Source organism: Oryctolagus cuniculus, chromosome 3, assembly GCF_964237555.1.
Source record: "Oryctolagus cuniculus chromosome 3, mOryCun1.1, whole genome shotgun sequence".
Lineage (NCBI taxonomy): Eukaryota > Metazoa > Chordata > Mammalia > Lagomorpha > Leporidae > Oryctolagus > Oryctolagus cuniculus.
In genome coordinates, this window is record NC_091434.1 from 163,860,262 (window position 1) to 163,880,454 (window position 20,193).

Below are 20,193 nucleotides of genomic sequence, written 5' to 3' on the forward strand. Positions count from 1 at the left end.
ACATAATTATATCTCCTTTCCTCCCTCCCACCTCTTTTATTCTCCCTTGTTTTTTTTTCTAGTTTTGTATTTTAAAAATTACATTACAGCAGCTGGCATTGTGACATAGCAGGTAAAGCTGCCACCTGCAATGCTAGCATCCCATATGGATGCTGGTTTTAAGTCCTAGCTGCTCCATCTCCTATCTAGCTCCCTGTTGATGGCCTGGAAAAAGCAGTGCAAGATGGCTCAAGTGCTTAGGCCCCTACACCCAAGTAGGAGACCCAAAAGAAGCTCCTGGCTCCTGGCTTCAGCCAGGACCAGCCCTGGCCTTTTCAGCCATTTGGGGGAGTGATGGAAGATATCGCTCTCTGTTTCTGTACGTCTGCCTGTCTCTCTCTCTCTCTCTCTCTCTCTATCTCTCTCTCTCTGTAACTCTCAAATAAATAAATCTTTTAAAAAAAAATAAAGAAAATGGCACTACAGTAAAAGGCTTAATACTTACTGAATAATAAATTTAAGAAGAACCAAAAAGACCCTAGTTTAGTGTCAATATAGACAATGACTATAAACGATAAATAGAAAAATAACCATTTCACCCACATACAGTAAATTTTAAAGTAATCAGACTATTAAAACTATAGTATAACTTTCTTAATCATTGGTTTCACAAGAGTATAAAACAAATCTTTACAAATTTGCAGCAATACTGATATAGGCCTTTCTTTTTTCTTTCTTCCTTGTTTGTTTTTTAAATTTTAGCTACCTCATATAAGGGAGAATATTTGGTATTTGTCTTTCTGGGTCTGGCTTACTTCACTCGACATGATATCCTCCAGTTGTGTCCATTTTGCAAATGGTAGAATTTCATTCCCTTTATAGCTGAATAATATTCCATTGTGTATATATACCACATTTTCTTTATCCATTCATCTGATGATGGACACCTTGGTTGATTCTAAATTTTGGCTATTGTGAGCAGTGATGCTATAAACATGGGTGCAGGTATCTCTCTCTGCTTTTTTTTTTTTTTTTTTTTTTTTTTTTTTTTTTTTTTGCAGGTGTCTCTGATAGATTGTGCTCAAGTCTTTTGGGTATATATATATACCTTTTAGTGGGAATGCTGGATCACATGGCAAGTCTATTTCTAGGTTGTTTCTGTTTTTGAAGAGTTATTTATTTATTCGAAAGGCAGAGTTACAGAGAGGCAGAGGCAGAGCTAGAGAGAGAGGTTTTCAGTCCACTGGTTCACTCCCCAAATGACCGCAATAACTGTAGCTGAGCCAATCATAAGCCAGGAGCCAGGAGCTTCTCCCAGGTCTCCTACACATCTGCAGGAGCACAAGGACTTGGGCCATCTTCTGCTGTCCCAGGCCATAGCAGAGAGCTGGATCAGAAGTGGAGCAGCTGGGACTTGAACCAGTGCCCATAGGGGGTGCCAGCACTGCAGGCAGCAGCTTACCTGCTATGCCACAGCTCCGGCCCCCATTTCTAATTTTTGAAGAAATCTCCACACTGTTTTCCACAGTGGCTTAACTAACTTACATTCCCACCAATAATGTAAAAGTGTTCCTCTTTGTCTACATCCTCGCCAATATTTGTTACTCTGTTTTGGATTTTAGCCATTCTGACAAGGGTGAGGTGATATATCATTATGGTTTTGATTTGTGTTTCCCTGACGAGTGATGTTGAGCATTTTTCATATATTTCATGGCCATTTGTATTTCTTCTTTTGAGAACTATCTATTGAAGCCTTTTGCCCATTTCTCAACTGGATTGGGTTTTTTATTGTTGGGTTTTTTAAGTTGCTGATATATTCAGGATATTAATCCTTTGTTGGATAGGTGGTTTGCAAATATCTTTTCCATTCTCTCTTCTGAGTTTGATATAGTCTCATTTGTTTAGTTTTGATTTTGTTGCTTATGCTTTCGGAGTCTTATCCAAGAAGTTTATCTTCTACACCAATTTCTTGGTGTGTTTCCCCTACTTTTCTTCCAGCAACTTCATAGTGTCAGGTCTTAAATTTAAGCCTTTGATTCATCTTGAGTTTATTTTTGTATATGGTGAGAGATATGGATCTAATTTAATTCTTTACATATATAATCCAATTTTGCCAACATCATTTGTTGAAGAGAGTAACCTTACTCCACTGTATGGTCTGAACACTTTTGCCAAAAATTAGTTGGATGTATGTATGTGAATTAATTTCTGAGCTCTCTATTCTATTCCATTGGTCTATGTATCAGTTTTTATGCCAGTACCATGCTGATTTGATTACTGTAGCCTTGTAGTATGCTTTGAAATCATATATTGTGATATCTCCAGCTTGTTTTTTTTTTGTTTGTTTTTGTTTTTTTTTTTTTTTTCAGGATCACTTTGGCTATTCGGGGTCTTTTGTGATTCCACATGAATTTTTGGATTTTTTTTCTAACCCTGTAAAGAATGCATTGGTATTTTGATGGGGATTGCATTGAATCTGTAAATTCCTTAAGTAGCATGGATATTTTAATAAAGCGATTCTTCTTATCAATGAGCAAAGATATATTTCCATTTTTTCTGTGTGTCATTGATAATTTCCATAATCAGTTTTTGATAATTTTCATTGTAAAGATCTTTCACTTCTTTGGTCAAATTGTTCCTAAATATTTGATATTTTTTGTGGCTATTGTGAATGGCATTTTGTTCTTGATTTCTCTTTCTCTGAGTTTACCATCAGCCTACAAACAAGCTACTGTTTTTTATATGTTTATTTTGTAACCTGCAGTTTTACTGAATTGGTTTATCAAGTCTAACAGCTTTTTGGTGGAGTGTTTAGGTTTTCCATATGCAATATCATATCATCTGCAAACATGGATAATTTTACTTCCTCTTTTCCAGTTTTGATGTCCTTTAGTTCTTTCTCCTAATTGTGATCACTAAAACTTCCAGTAATATATTTGATAAGAATGGTGAAAGTGGACATCCTTGTCTTGTTCTAGATCTGAAGGGAAATGCTTTCAGCTTTATCCCACTTAGTATGATATTGGCCATTGGTCTGTGATAAGTAGCCTTTGTAATTTTGAGGAATATTCCTTCTGCACCTACTTTATGGAGGATTTTTATCTTGAACGGCAGTTGAATCTCATCAAGTGCTTCTCCTGCATCCACTGAGATGATCATATTGTTTTTGTTCTTAATTCTTTTGATGTGATTTATGACATTTATTAGTTTGCAAATGTTGAACCACCCTTGCATTTCTGCAATCAATACACCTTGATCATGATGTATGGACTTTTTGATGTGATATTGGATTCATTTTGCTAGTATCTTGAGAATCTCTGTATATATGTTCATTAAGGATGTAAGTCTGTAGTTTTTTGTGTGTGTGTTGTGCCTCTGTTTGATTTTGGTATCAAAGTAATACTGGCCTCATAAAAAGAGTTTGACAGAGTTCCATCCTATTCAATGTTTTGGAATAACTTGAAGACTATTGGAGTTCTTTCCTCTTTGAATGTTTTGTAAAATTTAGTAGTAAAGCCATCAGGTCACGGACTTTTCCTTGATAGAAGACTTTTTTTTTTTTTTTTTTTTTTTTTTTTTTTGACAGGCAGAGTGGCCAGTGAGAGAGAGAGAGAGACAGAGAGAAAGGTTTTCCTTTGCCATTGGTTCACCCTCCAATGGCCACCGCGGCCGGCACGCTGCGGCCGGCACACCGTGCTGATCCAATGGCAGGAGCCAGGTACTTCTCCTGGTCTCCCATGGGGTGCAGGGCCCAAGCACTTGGGCCATCCTCCACTGCACTCCCGGGCCACAGCAGAGAGCTGGCCTGGAAGAGGGGCAACTGGGACAGAATCCGGTGCCCCGACCGGGACTAGAACCCGGTGTGCCGGCGCCGCAAGGCGGAGGATTAGCCTAGTGAGCCGCGGTGCCGGCCTAGAAGACTTTTGATTAACTACTTCAATCTCATTGCTTCTTATGGGTCTGTTTCAGTTGTCTATATCTTCTTGATTTAATCTTGGTAAGTTATATGAATCCAGCAAATTATCAACTTCTTTGAGGTTTTCCAGTTTATTAGTTTATAGATTTTATATAGTTCTTCATAGTAGTTTTTTTTTTTTAAGATTTGTTTATTTATTTATTTGAAAGAGTTACAGAGAGGCAGAGGCAGAGGCAAAGAGAGGGATAGGTCTTCCATCCACTGGTTCACTCCCCAATTGGCCACAATGGCCAGAGCTGTGCCAATCCGAAGCCAGGAGCCAGGAGCTTCTTCAAGTTCTCCCACATGGGTACAGGTCCCAAGGACTTGAGCCATCCTCTACTGCTTTCCCAGGCCATAGCAGAGAGCTGGATTGGAAGTGGAGCAGCTGGGACTTGAACTGGAACCCATATGGGATGCCAGCACTGCAGACTGGGGCTTTAACCCACTGTACCACAGCGTCAGCCACATAGTAGTTTCTTATGATCCTCTGTATTTCAGTGGTAGCAGTTGTAACATCTCCATTTTCATCTGTCATTTTAATTTATTTGAACTTTTTCTTTTTTTTAATAGTCTGGCCAGAGGTTATCTATTTTGTTTATCCTTTCAAAAAACCAACTTTTTGTTTTGTTGATCTCTTGATCGTAGCTCTGGGGCTCGTATCCAGAAACTCCCACAGTTGCAGGATACTGGGGATCTGTCCTTCGCCGCACACATTGGCCCTGACCGTGTCTGGTGCTGGTAGGAAAACAGGCGCACTGGGTGAATTTTCACTGCCTCGTCTGGCACTCTGGGAGAAGAAGGAAACAGGTGCTTCCCTGCTGCAAGCCCAGCAGTCACTCAGACCCCAGTCAGCTCTCCAGGCTGAAGTGAAATCAGTAGGTGACTGTGGAGTTCCTTCTCAGCTAAAACCAGGAGTGGTGGGGTGGGCGGCAGTTTCTTCCTACCTTGGCGTGGTAAGATAGTGGCTCACAGCTGGCAGCTGGCTGCACCACACAGTTGCTGCAGCAGTGTGTCTGCTTTCCTCTTGGCCCACAGAGTCTTTGGTTTGGGTTTGTTTTTATTTTTTATTTTTTCACTTCTTTACTGAAAATTTCCATCAGTTAGACCCATGGAAACATAGTCCTTTATCCTTTCCATATCCCAAAGCAGCTTCATTTAATGCCCTTTAATGCCTTTATTTAATGCCCTATTCAGCCATTTTGGATCTCTGTAACTTTTAATTTTCAAATAGTTTCAAATTTATGGAGAAATTGCAAGAATGTTAGAAATAATCCCCATGCTCTTCTTACCCAGATTCATCTATTTTTAACATCTTGTCACACTCACTTTATTCTCCCCATAACATATATAATATGACTTTTTGGAACCATCTGAGAGCAGGTTGCATGCATGGTGCTCCTTTTTACCTTATAACTTTAGTGTGTATTATCTGAAATTGGGTATACTATTCTCTTAAATAACCAGAAGTTCAGGAAACTTAAACATTGATACAATACTGTCTTTTAATCTGATTTTTATTTTTGTCAGTTATCTTAATAATGTCTTTATTGCATGATTTGCTCCATGTTAATTTAATGTTGCATTAAATTGTCATTGCTCTCCTTTTACCTGGAATACTTCCTCAGCCTTTCCTTGTCTTTAATGACAATAACATTTTGAAGAATACAGGTCAGTTATTTTACAAAATTAGGCTATTAAGATTTATCTGATGTTTCTTCATGATTAGATTGAGATTATATTTTTTTAATGGAATACAATATAAGTGATATGGTCTCTTCCTCATGGTATCACATCCAGAGGCAATGGTATGTCTATTTGATAGTGATCCTGATCAGTTTCTCAACTGTTGAGTTACCATTTTTCTTTTGTTATTAGTAAGTAATTTGTGGAGAAGTAAAAATGGTTTTATTACATAATCTTTTAAATAATGGTCATAATAATCCTACTTAGGTTTTATAAAGTATCAGTGTAAATGCAAAAGTAAAAGGTTAAAAGTTCTTTCAACCTGTTGCTTGCTCTTGGGGATACCACCATTCACCCACTCTTCTAATTATCCAGGAAACACATGCTCCACGATTAGGCCGAAACATCTGTTCCCAGACTCAAGTGCAACTCCTATTACTTGAGTCAGGCTGTTTTCCCCTCCTGGAGCTAAAGAAGACCCTCAAGTATGGACAGATGGGACAACTGTGGGACAAGCAAAAACAGTAACTCACATAAAAGTCAGCCTTAAGTATCCTGTCTATTTTCCCCATCAAAAACAATATCCTCTTGGGGCAGTGCTATGGCACAGTGGCTAAAGCTGCCCCCTGCAGTGCCGGCATCCCATACGGGCACCAGTCCAAGTCCCAGCTGCTCTACTTCCAATCCAGCTCTCTGCTATGGCCTGGGAAAGCAATGGAAGATGGCCCAAGTCCTTGGGCCCCTGCACCTGTGTGGGAGCCCCAGAAGAAGCTCCTGGCTCCTGGCTTCGGATTGGCCCAGCTCCGGCCACTGCAGCCATCTGGGGAGTGAACCAGTGGATGGAAGACCTTTCTTCTGCAACTCTGCCTTTCAAATAAATTAATTAATTTTAAAAAATCCTCTCATTCTGGAGGTAAAGAAGGTTAGACCCTATCATTAAGAGCCTCCTCAAACAAGGAGTACTTAAAGAATGTGTCAACCCCTACAATTCACCCATCATGGGCATTAAAAAGGGACCAGATAAATGGAGAATTGTTCAAGAGCTGAGACTCATTAATGAGGTAGTGGTCCCACTCCATCCAGTAGTCCCCAGTCCTTTTACACCATGACCCAGATATGCAAAGCTGCCAGTTTCTTTTCCATACTAGACCTTAACAGTGCCTTTTTCTGCATACCTCTAGACCCAGAAAGCCCAATCCTTTTTGCTTTTGAAAATCACTTGATGGGTTAGACAGCTCGCCTGGACGATGCTGCCAAATAAAGATTTATAGGGGGCAGGCGCTGTGGTGTAATGAGTAAAGCCACCGACTGTACAGCATCCCATATGGGTGCTGGTTCAAGTCTCGGCTGCTCCACTTCCGATCCAGCTCTCTGCTGTGGCCTGGGAAAGCAGTAGAGGATGGCCCAAGTCCTCGAGCCCCTGCACCCACATGGGAGACCCAGAAGAAGCTCCTAGCTATGGATCAGTGCAACTCTGGTCATTGCGGCCATCTTAGGAGTGAACCAGTGGATGGAAGACCCCCCCCCCTCTCTCTCTTCCTCTCTCTCTCTGCCTCTCCTTCTCTCTGTGTAGATCTGACTTTCAAATAAATAAATAAATCTTTAAAAAAAGATTTATAGACAGCACCCACCTATTTAGATGTGTCCCCTGAAGAGGAACTAAAGGAACAATCTCTTGAGGGGTGGTGGAGAGATGATTTAAAATGGAGATGGTTTGCTAGTCAGTTTCCCAGCTGAGACTCCAATTTTAGGCATTTAACTAGCACTCTTAACTTCCTAGCAAAACACGGCTACTGGGTATACAAGAAAAAACACAACTGGTCTACCAGGAAATAAACTATATGGGACTCATCCTCAATTCTAGGGAACAGAAACTGGTCCTCAGAGAGAATAAAATCCATATAGCAGATTCCTGATCCTACAATATTAATACAGCTCCAACTAACAAGTTATGGATCCCTAGGCAAAGGAAAACAGCAAAGCTCCTATGGCAGGCTCTATATTAGGCTCTTAAGAGCAAGTCACAGCCCCTCTCCTTTGTGAAAGAACCCAATAGCCTTTGCCCAGTTAAGAGCTGTCATGACTGGGGCCCCTGACCCCAGGCAGTCAGTTAGACTTGCTAACTGCTACTCAAGGAGACATCTGTGTCATTCTCTAAAAATGTTTTTTGGGGAGGGGGTTCAATCAGATTGAACAGGTACGAAATCATGCTCACAGTTTCATGGGTAAGTCCAGACAATTCTAGCACCAGGCTGAACAAGGCTAGATTTTTTGGCCTAACAACTAGTCATGGAAATTCTGGGTCCTACAGCTTCCACACTCTTGCTGCTTCTCTTTGGCCATGTGTCTTTAATGCTCTTGTCTGTTTTGTCTCTAACAGTACAAGCTGTCCAGCTCCAGATGGTCATGAAACAGGACTTGCAGTCTATCTTCAGATGATATGACCAGTCCTCTGGACCATGCAAGACTATTTCTCAGGCCGCCTTGGAACACCATAAGACAGACAGCAAGAGACAAACCCCACAACCAGCTCTATGCCCATATGTCAGTTCTGAAGAGAATGCAGAAGCTGGACCTTCATCCATGTTACCCCCATAAGAGTATGGGTTACTTCTCTTGAGGGAAAATTGTTAAGTAGCTACATAGACATAGGCCTATGTGTGAGGGGCTGAAGAAAATGACAATTTCTGTGTGATGGAACAAGAAAGTAGGACTTGGAAGCAAACTCGCATTTACATATCAAAAGTCTTGCCATGGGGCCATCGCTGTGGCACAGCAGGTTAAAGGCCCAGCCCACAGCACCAGTATGGGTGCTGGTTTGAGCCCTGACTGCTGCACTTCCAATCCAGCTTCCTGCTAATATGCCTGGGAAAGCAGTGGAGGATGGCCCAAGTGCTTGGGCACCCATGTTGGAGACCCAGAGGAGGCTCCTGGCTTCAGATCAGCTGAGCTTGCAGCCATTTGGGGAGTGAACCAGCAGATGGAAGACTCTCTCTCTCTCTCTCTCTCTCTCTACCTCTCTCTTAACTCTCAAATAAATAAAATAAAAATAAATCTTAAAAAAAAAAAAAAACCAGTCTTGCCATTGTTCAATAACCTGGCTGGGTGGGTCCCAGCCCTCTCCCTGGGAGCAGCTTAAGGGAATCTCATCTGCTCTTTACCAAAGGGACTATTATGAAGTTCCAGGAGAGATTCCACACCCAGAAAACTCTCCACTCAGCAACAATCAAGAAAGGGTGTAAGGAGAGGAAGAAGAAGGCCCACGCCCAACAACCATAAAAACTCCAGTCTGAATGCAGACTGGTCTCAGTTCTTTACTGAGATGCCTGCTTGGTCTGTCAGGTGTACTGTCTTCATTATTTCTCTTCATTAAACTCTGCTAGCATGCTTACCACTTAGAAAAGTTAGGGGCTGGCGCTGTGGGGTAGAGGATGGAGTCACTGCCTGCAGTGCCTGCATCCCATATGGGCGCCAGTTCGAGTCCCAGTTGCTCCACTTCTGATCTAGCTCTCTGTTATAGCCTGGGAAAGCAGTAGAAGATGGCCCCCATCCTTGGGCCTCTGTACCCGCATGGGAGACCCAGAAGAAGCTCCTGGATCCTGGCTTTGGATCGGCGCAGCTCCAGCCATTGTGGCCAATTGGGGAGTAAACCAATGGATGGAAGACCTCTCTCTGCCACTCCTTCTCTCTGTGTAAACCTTTCAAATAAATAAATAAAAGAAAAAGAAAAGAAAAGCTAATTGAATCTTCAATATTATTGGAAACTAATCATCAGTTACATGGCTGGAAACTTGTTCTGTTAACTCTTACAGGGTATGATGTTGGAAATAGTTTACCATTGCCTTTGTGCTAATTGATTATCAGTAAATCCATTTCAACATTTTTCAAATATCAAATTGCAAATATCATGTCAAACAAACTGTACTGATGTTTAGTCAGCAAAAATTTACTTGGTGCGTATGTGCCAGGACCCTATAATATGACCTTGAGTAAGATAGGAATTTCCTGTGCTCTTAGAGTTTCTATTCTAATTATTGCGGAGCTCCTAGTCTAATAAATGGAGACATGTAAAAAGTGTTTGTTTTTTTTTTTCATGATCATCACACAAGACAGGCACAAGGGAGATGATTGAAGCCATAGAATTTAACAGGTGCCTAAGAGGTTGTGTAGATAACAGCATTTGAGGGAAGAGAGCATTTGCAAAATGCTCTCATAAATTAGAGAAGAGATAATAGATAATGAATAACAAACAATATGGTGGAATTTTTTCCCAAGAAATTTTAGTAAGTTACCAAGACCTATCTCATAAAGATACCTGACTAATGGATTACCTATTGCTAAATGTCAGCAGAGTAATTCATCCTAAATCCTAAGTTGTATTTCTCTAGAAGTTTAAATAATTTCTGAAATTATACCCTCATCTACAAAATGATCACATTTTAAATATTTTAGATTGTTTTAGATGTTTGTTTTAGATGTTTCCTCATTGAAACATTTTCAAAGGAAAATTATATTGTATCTTGAATCTGAGAAATCTGTAGGATCAGAGTACATGAAGATCTTCTACATATAACCAAGAAATTTGCTAGGTATTTTTTTAGATTTTTTATTTGAAAGTCAGAGTTACATAGAGAGAGGGAGAGACAGAGAGTAGATAGAATCTACTGGTTCACTCCCCAGATGGCTGCACTCCCACCTGAGTGGCAGGGGCCCAAATACTTGAGCCATCTTCCACTGCTTTTCCAGGGGCATGGACCAGAAGTAGAGCAGCTATTTATCTTCTATAAATAGCAAGTATGCATTTAGGGTATTTTTACTTTTTCATTTAACAGATATTTGTTAAACCAACCACATTCTTAAAAGTTAGAAGATATAGGAGCCGGTGCTGTGGTGCAGTGGGTAAAGCCACCGTCTGCAGTGCTGGCACCCACTATGGGCACTGGTTTGAGTCCCAGCTGCTCTACTTCTGATCCAGCTCCTTGCTATGGCCTGGGAAAGCAGTGGAGGATGGCCCAAGTGCTTGGGCCCCTACACCCATGTGGGAGGCCAAGGAAGAAGATCCTGGCTCTTGGCTTTGGATCAGCAGAACTCCAGCCGTTGCAGCAATCTGGGGAGTGAACCAGCAGATGGAAGACCTCTGTCTGCCTCTCCCCTCTCAGTGTAACTTTGACTTTCAAATAAATAAGTAAACCTTAAAAAAAAAAAAAGAAGATATAATAGTGATCAACAACAACAAAAACCATGATCTCCACCCACATGGAGTTTACAGTTTCATAAAACTGCTGCCTCCCCTTAGTTTTGAGTTGAGCTGGAAATTTGGTGAGAGGATTAGGATAGGAGTTAGAAAAAAGCTTGCTGTTTTTTAAAAAATTGGGTTTTTAATTTTTTTTTTCATCTACTTGAAAGAATGCCAGAGAAAGAGACTGAGATAGAGAAAGAGATCTTCTATCCTCTGGTTCACTCCCCCAAATGCTTACAACAGGCAACTGCTAGGGCTGCTGTGCCAGGCTGAAGCCAGGAGCCTGAACTCTATCCAGGTCTCCCACATGGGTGGCAGAAGCCCAAGCACTTGAACCATCTCCCAGAATGTATCAGCAGGAAGCTGTATAAGAAGTAGAGCAGCTGGGACTTGAACCAGGCACTCTAATATGGGATGTGGGCATCCCCTGCAGTGCCACAACACCAGCACCGAAAAGTACCTTCACAATTTGTGATTTAGTTGACTGACACCACCACGAATAACACTGTAGAGTCCAAAGGAAGAGTCTGTGATGTCTAACATCCTTGCCATGTGTACGGCCATGATCTGAAGAAATGAGTCCCCGGGTTCTTGTTGGGGCCCATTCAGCGTCTGCTGTAGGTAAACTAACTCTTGCTCCAGTTCCCATTCCATGAGTCACAGGTAAGCATATATAATCTGGCACATAGTAGACACTCAATAAATATTACTGAATGAATGAACAAATGGAAAGTAAACTCAGAAGTGGCATCAGAGGGCCTGAAGAGAAAATGACTCACTCCTTCATTCATTCAATAAATATTTTTTTATTTTTTTTTTTTTAATTTTTTTTGACAGGCAGAGTGGACAGTGAGAGAGAGAGACAGAGAGAAATGCTATAACCATTACTCAAACAGTATTTTGCACTTTGTGTTTCTATGTGGGTGCAAACTGTTGAAATCTTTACTTAATATATGCTAAACTGATCTTCTGTATATAAAAAGAATTGAAAATGAATCTTGGGCCAGTGCCGCAGCTCACTAGGCTAATCCTCCGCCTTGCGGCGCCAGCACACCGAGTTCTAGTCCCGGTCGGGGCACCGGATTCTGTCCCAGTTGCCCCTCTTCCAGGCCAGCTCTCTGCTGTGGCCCGGGAGTGCAGTGGAGGATGGCCCAAGTGCCTGGGCCCTGCACCCCATGGGAGACCAGGAGAAGTACCTGGCTCCTGCCATTGGATCAGCGCGGTGCACCGGCCGCAGCTCGCAGGCCGTGGCAGCCATTGGAGGGTGAACCAACGGCAAAGGAAGACCTTTCTCTCGGTCTCTCTCACTGTCCGCTCTGCCTGTCAAAAAAATAATAGAAAGAAAGAGAGAGAGAGAGAGAGAGAGAGAGAAAGAAAGAACGAACGAAAAGAAAAAATGAATCTTGATGTGAATGGAAGGGGGGAGGGAGAGGGAAAGGGGAGGGTTATGGGTGGGAGGGAAGTTATGGGGGGGGAGCCATTGTAATCCATAAGTTGTACTTTGGAAATTTATATTCATTAAATAAAAGTTAAAAAAAGAGAGAGAAAGAGAGAGAAAAGTCTTCCTTTGCCGTTAGTTCACCCTCCAATGGCTGCCGCGGCCTGCGAGCTGCGGCCGGCGCACCACGCTGATCCGATGGCAGGAGCCAGGTCCTTCTCCTGGTCTCCCATGGGGTGCAGGGCCCAAGCACTTGGGTCATCCTCCACTGCACTCCCTGGCCACAGCAGAGAGCTGGCCTGGAAGAGGGGCAACCAGGACAGAATCTGGCGCCCCGACCGGGACTAGAACCTGGTGTGCTGGCGCCGCAAGGCGGAGGATTAGCCTAGTGAGCCGCGGCGCCGGCCTAATTCATAAAAAAAATATTTACTGATTTCTATAAATAGTCTAGGTACTATATGACGGATACTGTTCCAACCGACCAGACATGATCATACTAACCATCAAGGAGTTAACTGTCTAATTGAAGGGACAAATTTGAATTTAAAGATCACCACTAAAATGCAAATATATGCATAATATAAGCAGTATGAGAAGAGACATGGTGTTATGAGAGGGTATAACAGAGGGATTTGACCATGTTGGGGAGCCAGGGGAGGCTTCCTAAGGTTAGCAACAAGAAAAAAAAGCATTCCAGGCAGAAAAATCTTAGAAAAGTGTCAAGGCCTCAGGGAAGAATGAGGTCTAATGCGACTGCTATACAGGGGACGCAGTGGAAGCTGAGATCAGGAAGACCTTGTGGGCCATGTAAAGAGCTCCTAAGTACAGCACCCAAGTATGGCAAGGTTACAGGTGTACTCACTACATTCAACAAGCACACAAAACATGGTGCCATTATGTGTGCATGTATATGTACAACATGTCTATGTACATACATACAAATGTGTATACTCATATATTTTGGCAATATTATTAACATAATAAAATTCAGTCCAGGCAGTTTTAGCACGCTGCATTACAGAGTTGTGCAACCATCACCACTATAAATTCAATAGGTTTTAATCACCTCTAAAAGAAATCCCAGACCCAATTAGCAGTTATTCTCTATTCCCCCATCCAGTCAGTCTCTTGCAAACACAAATCTGGTTTTCAAGAGCCTCTATAGAGGTGCCTATTCCAGACACTTCATGTAAGTGGAATCATATGATAATGTCATTTTTTTTGCATCTGGCTTCAATCACTTAGCATAGTGTTTTCCAGGTTTATTCATGTCATAGCATGCATCACTGCTTCATTTAAATGACAAATACTATTCTGTTCTCTTACCATACCACATTCATCTGTTTACTCATTGGTGGGCGCCTGGATATTTTCCGCTTTTTGACCATTACAAATAATGTTGTGTTCGGGATTTTGTATAGATGTGTATTTTAATTTCTCTTGGGTTTACACCAAAAGCAGAATTTCTGGGTCACGTGAATGGTCTTCTAGTGGTCACTGTTAATATCCATGGGAGACGAACTTTTGGCCTCTTGTGCCGTTTGTCTAGTCAGAGCTCAGAAGTGCCCCAATGGTACCGGCTCATCCTGTCCTGGGATCTTGCTGACATCCGTGTGTTTGCCTCATACTCCATCTAGCACCTGACCCACACCATTCATGCCAAATCTAACCTCGGCATCCAGCCCACGTGGGAATCTGGGGATAATCAGGAAAGCACATTAAAACTCTCTTTGACTCAACACATCACTCCACCCTTCTAACTATGATACATACTGGGGGCAGCACTGCTTGCAAACCATGAGTGAAGGAATAATTTACCTACTCTTGGTGTTTTCCCCAATTTATCTAATCTATTTGTCCATAGTGGGCACGGCTAGGAAAAACCCAAAATGTCTCCTCTGCCCTCTAGAGTGGATTAGGGTTTTGTGGGTTTTTTGTTTGTTTGTTTGTTTTGTTTCTCTTCTTCCACTGTTCCATGATCATCAATAGGAGATTTTTCTGGAACTCTGTCAAGGCAGTATTCACTGTCACAATGTTTGGGAAATGTGTTCGCATTTGGTTGAACAGGCTCGGGCATATAGATGTCTCACAGTGCTCAGGACCATCCTTTGTGATGTTCTACCTGACAGGTTTTAGAGGCAGCTTTATTGACATATAATCCACATACCATGAAGCTCGCCTACTTAAAGTGTTAGTCAATAGTTTTCAGTAGATTCACAGAACTGTGCAAGCATCACCACAATCAATCTTAGAACATTTCATCACCCTCCAAAAGCATCCTGTACCTATTAACAGGCACTGCCCATTTTCCCTCAACTCTATTCCTAGGAAACTATGAATCTACCTTCTGTCTCATTAGATTTACCTGTTCTATACAGTTTTAATGGAATCACATATATGTCGAATTTTGTATCTGACTTGTTTCGGTCAGGATAATGTTCTCAAGGTTCATCGATACTATATCATGTATCAGTACCTTGCTTTTATGGCTGAGTAATATGCCATTATATCTATATACCACACTTTACTTATCCATTCATCCATTCCTGAACAATTGGGTTTTTTCTACTTTTGGCTATTAGGAATAATGCTGCTATGGACAATTGTTTACAAGTTTTTGTGTGAGCATGTGTTTTCCTTTCTCTTGGCTGTAGATCTAGAAGTATAATTGCTAGGTCCTATAATATATGCTTAACTTGTAGAGAAAAAGGCAGACTATATTTTAAAGTAGACACCCCTTTTACACTCCTACCAGTGGTATATGGAAAGTTCCAGCATCTCTACATCGTTGCAACACTTGTTACTATCTTTTCCTCATTGTACTTGACTGAAGTGGTATTTCACTGTGCTTTGACTTGCATTTCCTCTCAGCTACTGAGGTGGAGCATCTTTTTTGTGTTTATTGGCCATTTGTATGTCTTTGGGGAAATAGCATGCCCTGGGGGCCAGCATTGTAATATAGCAGATTAAGTTGCAATGCTAGCATCCATATCAAAGCACTGGTTCCTGTCCTGGCTGCTCCGCTTCCGATCCAGCTACTTGTAATGCACCTGGGAAAGCAGCGAAATATGAGCGGAGTGCTTGCAACTCTGCCAACCACATGCAAGACTCCAATGGAGCTCCTGGCTTCAGCCTGGCCCAGCCCCAGCCATTGCAACCATCTGGGGGAGAAGGAGTTGCCCACATCCGGGCATTCTCCACCCCCCCCCCCCTGCATTTTAAATAAAGTAAAAAAAAAAAAAAAAAGGAAATATCGTGTCTGAGTTTGAATATCCCATTATACTTTCCTAAGTATAAAATATTCTTTACCGTTTTGTGAGCCTGGAATCAAACTCCAATTTCTGTAGAATCAGAATCATAAAGCACTTTTGGCATGGTTTTAATATGTGATGATTTGGGGGGATGTAACTATCATGTAAATTGAAAGTCTGTTATATCTTGTTTTATTTGCAAGCTTAGCAAAATTTTTCATTATTTCAGAATATCACAAAACCAGTGACAGCACCCTCGTGGTATCTGATTTTTGGTGTGATGTGCCTTCCTTTATCAGTCTGCATCTGTGACATGCAGATATGTCTCAGACTTAGAAAACAGAAATATCATTGAATGTTAACAATAAGAATTGCTTACAAACATTTTATGCAATTTCCAACATGCATATTTTAATGTATAAAAATGTTACCTATGCTGTGAAAGCTGCATATTAAAATTATGTAATTCTCAATGCTCTATTATTTTTCAATCTTACATTGACTCTCCTCCAGTAGCCTGTCAAATAACTCTCATGGTAACCTCTTCTGATGCTTTGTTTTCCAATCTGCTTTCTTTTTTGCCTATCCAAAGATATAGTAGGCAAAGTCTTTTTAAATACCGAAGCTTGGACACAGTAGGATTCTATGAGGGAGATATGCTTTGGGGGGGAGGTGGATGGAAGCATTACTTTATCACTATCTGTCCAGTGTCATAATAAAAGGCCTTATTTTCCATTGTACTAGCAAATAAGACCAAGTTCACTTGTATGAACATACTGCCTCATTTTCTCCTTTTCAACCATCTGTCATTTGTCTCAGCTGTTATCCACACTTCAGTTATGGCTAGTTCCCCTTTCTCTGATCATATACAAATAAGTCTGGTCTGTTATTACAAATTCCTAGCCTAGTTTAGATTTTCTTTCCCAGTCCTATTCCTATTCTCTCATTTTCTTGTATTTCTTGTACAAGAGTTTCTTGTCTTAAATGCCAACTTTTTCATTATTACGACAGAAGCATCTGACCTCTTCATTCTATGTTCTAGTCTAGACATGACCAGGCATTTGCACATTGAAAGACTTATTACTTTATAATAAATTACTTTCTCCTTATTTCTCTTTTATATGAAGCTTAGATTATTATATTGATTTTTTGAAATTGTATGTAGAGATAATTTATATTATCTATAACTTTCATTTCAGGATACAACAGTAGGTAGGAAAATGGGACGTTGGTTCTAAGAGGGTTATTATCACTGGCCTACACCAGACCCTCATCTCCCATAGGGCAGCAAGTTGCCTGGCCTGGACACTCCAGTGGGAAAGGGTTTCTTCTCTGCCCCATGGCAGGCATTCCGGGGGGGGGGGGGGGGGGGGGAATGGGCTTCCTTCTATGTGCAAGGAATTTAGATAATTATCTCTAATGCAGGTCTGGTTTCAAGATTAAAAAAGGCAGGTACAATTTGACACTTTGAGATATGATGATTTTGAAGAGTCCTTGACTTGACTGTTGAGTAACAATGGTTGTTTTTTTTTAATTTTATTTTCACACAATTTGTTGAACTCTTAGTGTAGAGTTAACCTTATGAGTATAAAGTTAATTGAAAATAAATAATCGTGAAAAAAATAAGAATGGGAATAGGAGAAAGAAGAAGCAGAAAGGTGGGAGTGTTGGTGGGAAAACCACTATGTTCCTAAATTTGTATGTATGAAGTGCATGACGTTTGTATTCCTTAAATAAAACTTTAAAAAAGGAAGTCAGGTACCTACCCTCTCCTCCCTAGGACAGGAGGCTCAACTTCAGAGGAAGACAGTGAAAGTCATGATGGAAGCTGCAGGTAAGATTGAAATGTGTGATATTTTAGAGATCACTAACTGTAAGGCCTTAGGGGAGAAACTCACATCATCCTGTTGGGGTTCTGCAAGTTCTAGCTGCTGTGCAGAGAACTGACTTTGAAAAGCTCAAGAGAAACACAACTGCCTCTCTGATTTTCTCCACATTCCAGCCCAAAGGTGGCAGGGATGACCCTATGCAACCCCCTGCTGCCAGGTATCATTAAGTCAATCCTTTATCACTAAAAATAATCCAGGAATTTATAGAGATTAACAGCATAATAGTATAATTTATAAAATCCTGAAATACATAGTTGGACAGTAGCTTAATTATTCTAAGAATCTAACTCCTTGGTGTCCTATTTTTTTTTATTTATTTTATTTTATTTTTCTGACACACAGAGTAGACAGTGAGAGAGAGAGACAGAGAGAAAGGTCTTCCTTTTCCATTGATTCACCCCCTCAAGTGGCCGCTATGGCGCTGCACCGATCCGAAGCCAGGAGCCAGGTGCTTCCTCCTGGTCTCCCATGCAGGTGCAGAGCCCAAGGACCTGGGCCATCCTCCACTGCACTCCCGGGCCACAGCAGAGAGCTGGACTGGAAGAGGAGCCACCGGGACAGAATCCGGTGCCCCAAACAGGACTAGAACCCAGGGTGCCGTCGCAGCAGGCGGAGGATTAGCCTAGTGAGCCGCAGCGCCAGCTTGTGTCCTACTTTTATCAATTATCTTCAGTTATCATTATTGCTCAACTGTGGCCAGAATCTCTACAGCTTCCAGTGAAAAAGGCCAATCTTCAAATGAAAATCTACATGAACTGGAAAATGTGGGTGCTTCATGCATCTCACTTTCTTACCCTGAATTCTCCTATTTTATTTGTTTCAATATATAGGGGACTTGGACAAGTTTATGGCAAGATGGAATTAAAAGATGACTTTCTTTTGATGCAAAAAATTCCTTTTGAAATATGTTCATAGTTTTTTGTTTGCTTGTTTGTTTTTTACAGGCAGAGTGGACAGTGAGAGAGAGAGACAGAGAGAAAGGTCTTCATTTGCCGTTGATTCACCCTCCAATGGCCGCCACGGCCAGCGCATCGCGCTGATGTGGGTGCAGGGCCCAAGGACCTGGGCCATCCTCCACTGCACTCCCTGGCCACAGCAGAGAGCTGGCCTGGAAGAGGGGCAACCAGGACAGAATCCGGCACCCTGACTGGGACTAGATTAGCCTATTGAGCTGCGGCGCCACCCCATAGTTTTTTTTTATAATACACATTTCCATGAACTTTTTTAGAGACACCACCTATGATTTAATGCAATTTAATTAAGTAAAATATCAAGACATCTATAATTATCACAAGGTTTTATGTCAAGGAGAGTCACATTGGTCCATGTGAATTGTTTAACAAACATTGTATTAATCCACCCATTGATACAACTATGATGCCCCAGACTGAAGAGAAAGAAAAAGGAAAAAGGTATCAAATTGCCTCAAATTCCTGAAGGGAGGAAGTAGGCATAAATTGGAGATTATGGGATACTCAAGTCAAAATGACCAGCAAGAAGAAATTCCTTAGAAGGTTCGGAGAATTTTTTTCATGGGAATCATATAACTCCATAAGAAAAAAAAATAGGCCTGTTTTCTAGTAGAAATAAACAGAGACAAGACTGGGCATGCTGTATTTCTTTGTCCCTTTCAGACACAGGGTTCTGGGACTCCGTGAGATGTATGGGTAGGACATTTGGTACAGCAGTTAAAACATTGCTTAGGCTGCCAAGATGCCATATCAGATGAAGCTCCACCTCCCAATTCCAGCTTCCTGCCCAAAGTTCACCCTGAGAGGCAGCGGGTGGTGGCTCAGATATTTGGATCCCTGACACCTAAATGGGAGGACTGGATGGAGTTCCTGGCTCCTGGCTTCTGCCTGGCCCATCCTCAACTATTGCAGGCATTTGGGTCATGAATTAGCACTAACTCAATCACTCTACCCCCTCCCAAATAAATTACCTTTTAAACGGGTTATAACGAAAATGGAAGGACTTGAGGTTTTTTGTGTCATTTGCCAGCTGCTTACCTGCTCGAAATCTCTGTACACCAGTAATACATCCTTTCTGTTGCTTGTGTCAGGACCTGTCGCTTCTTATAAAGTGAAGAATCTTTAGGAAATAGGACTTTTTATTTTAAAGCTGCAAGCCATACTTTCACTTACTATCTGAGTTTTCTGGGGATGCATCACAAAGGATAACAAACTGAGTGAGTTAAGCGACAGAATTTTCCTGTCTCCTATTTCTGGAGGCAGGAAGTATAGAATCAAGGTCTCAGTGCAGCCATTCCCTCTGATGGCACTCGGGGAGGATCTGTCCCATACCTTTCTCTGAGTTCCCTTGGCTTGCTGGTGCACAATCCCAATCTTCACATCATGTTCCCCTGCGTGCATCTTTGTGTCCATATTTCTCCTTCTTTCTGAACTTGAGGCTTACTCTACTCCAGTATGACCCCATCTTAAGTATAGAATTCCTCTGCAACGACCCTGCTTCCAAATAACACCACATTTTGAGGTAGTGGGGGTTGGGACCTTGACATATAAATTTGTGGGGGGGAGGGTCACTGTTCAACTTACAACATCCAGCTTTTTCTAAAAGCAATAATGCTTTGCGAAAGTATGGCTGTGGGAAAGGAAGTAAGATCGCAGTTTTGAACAGTGGTGTAGCAACTGTGACTTCTAGTTTCAATTTCTAGTCCTCCAGCGGTGAGGAAGGAAAATACCAGAAGTCTTCAACAAGTGTCTATAAGTCATCCGGAATCATTTTTTGTGCACCTG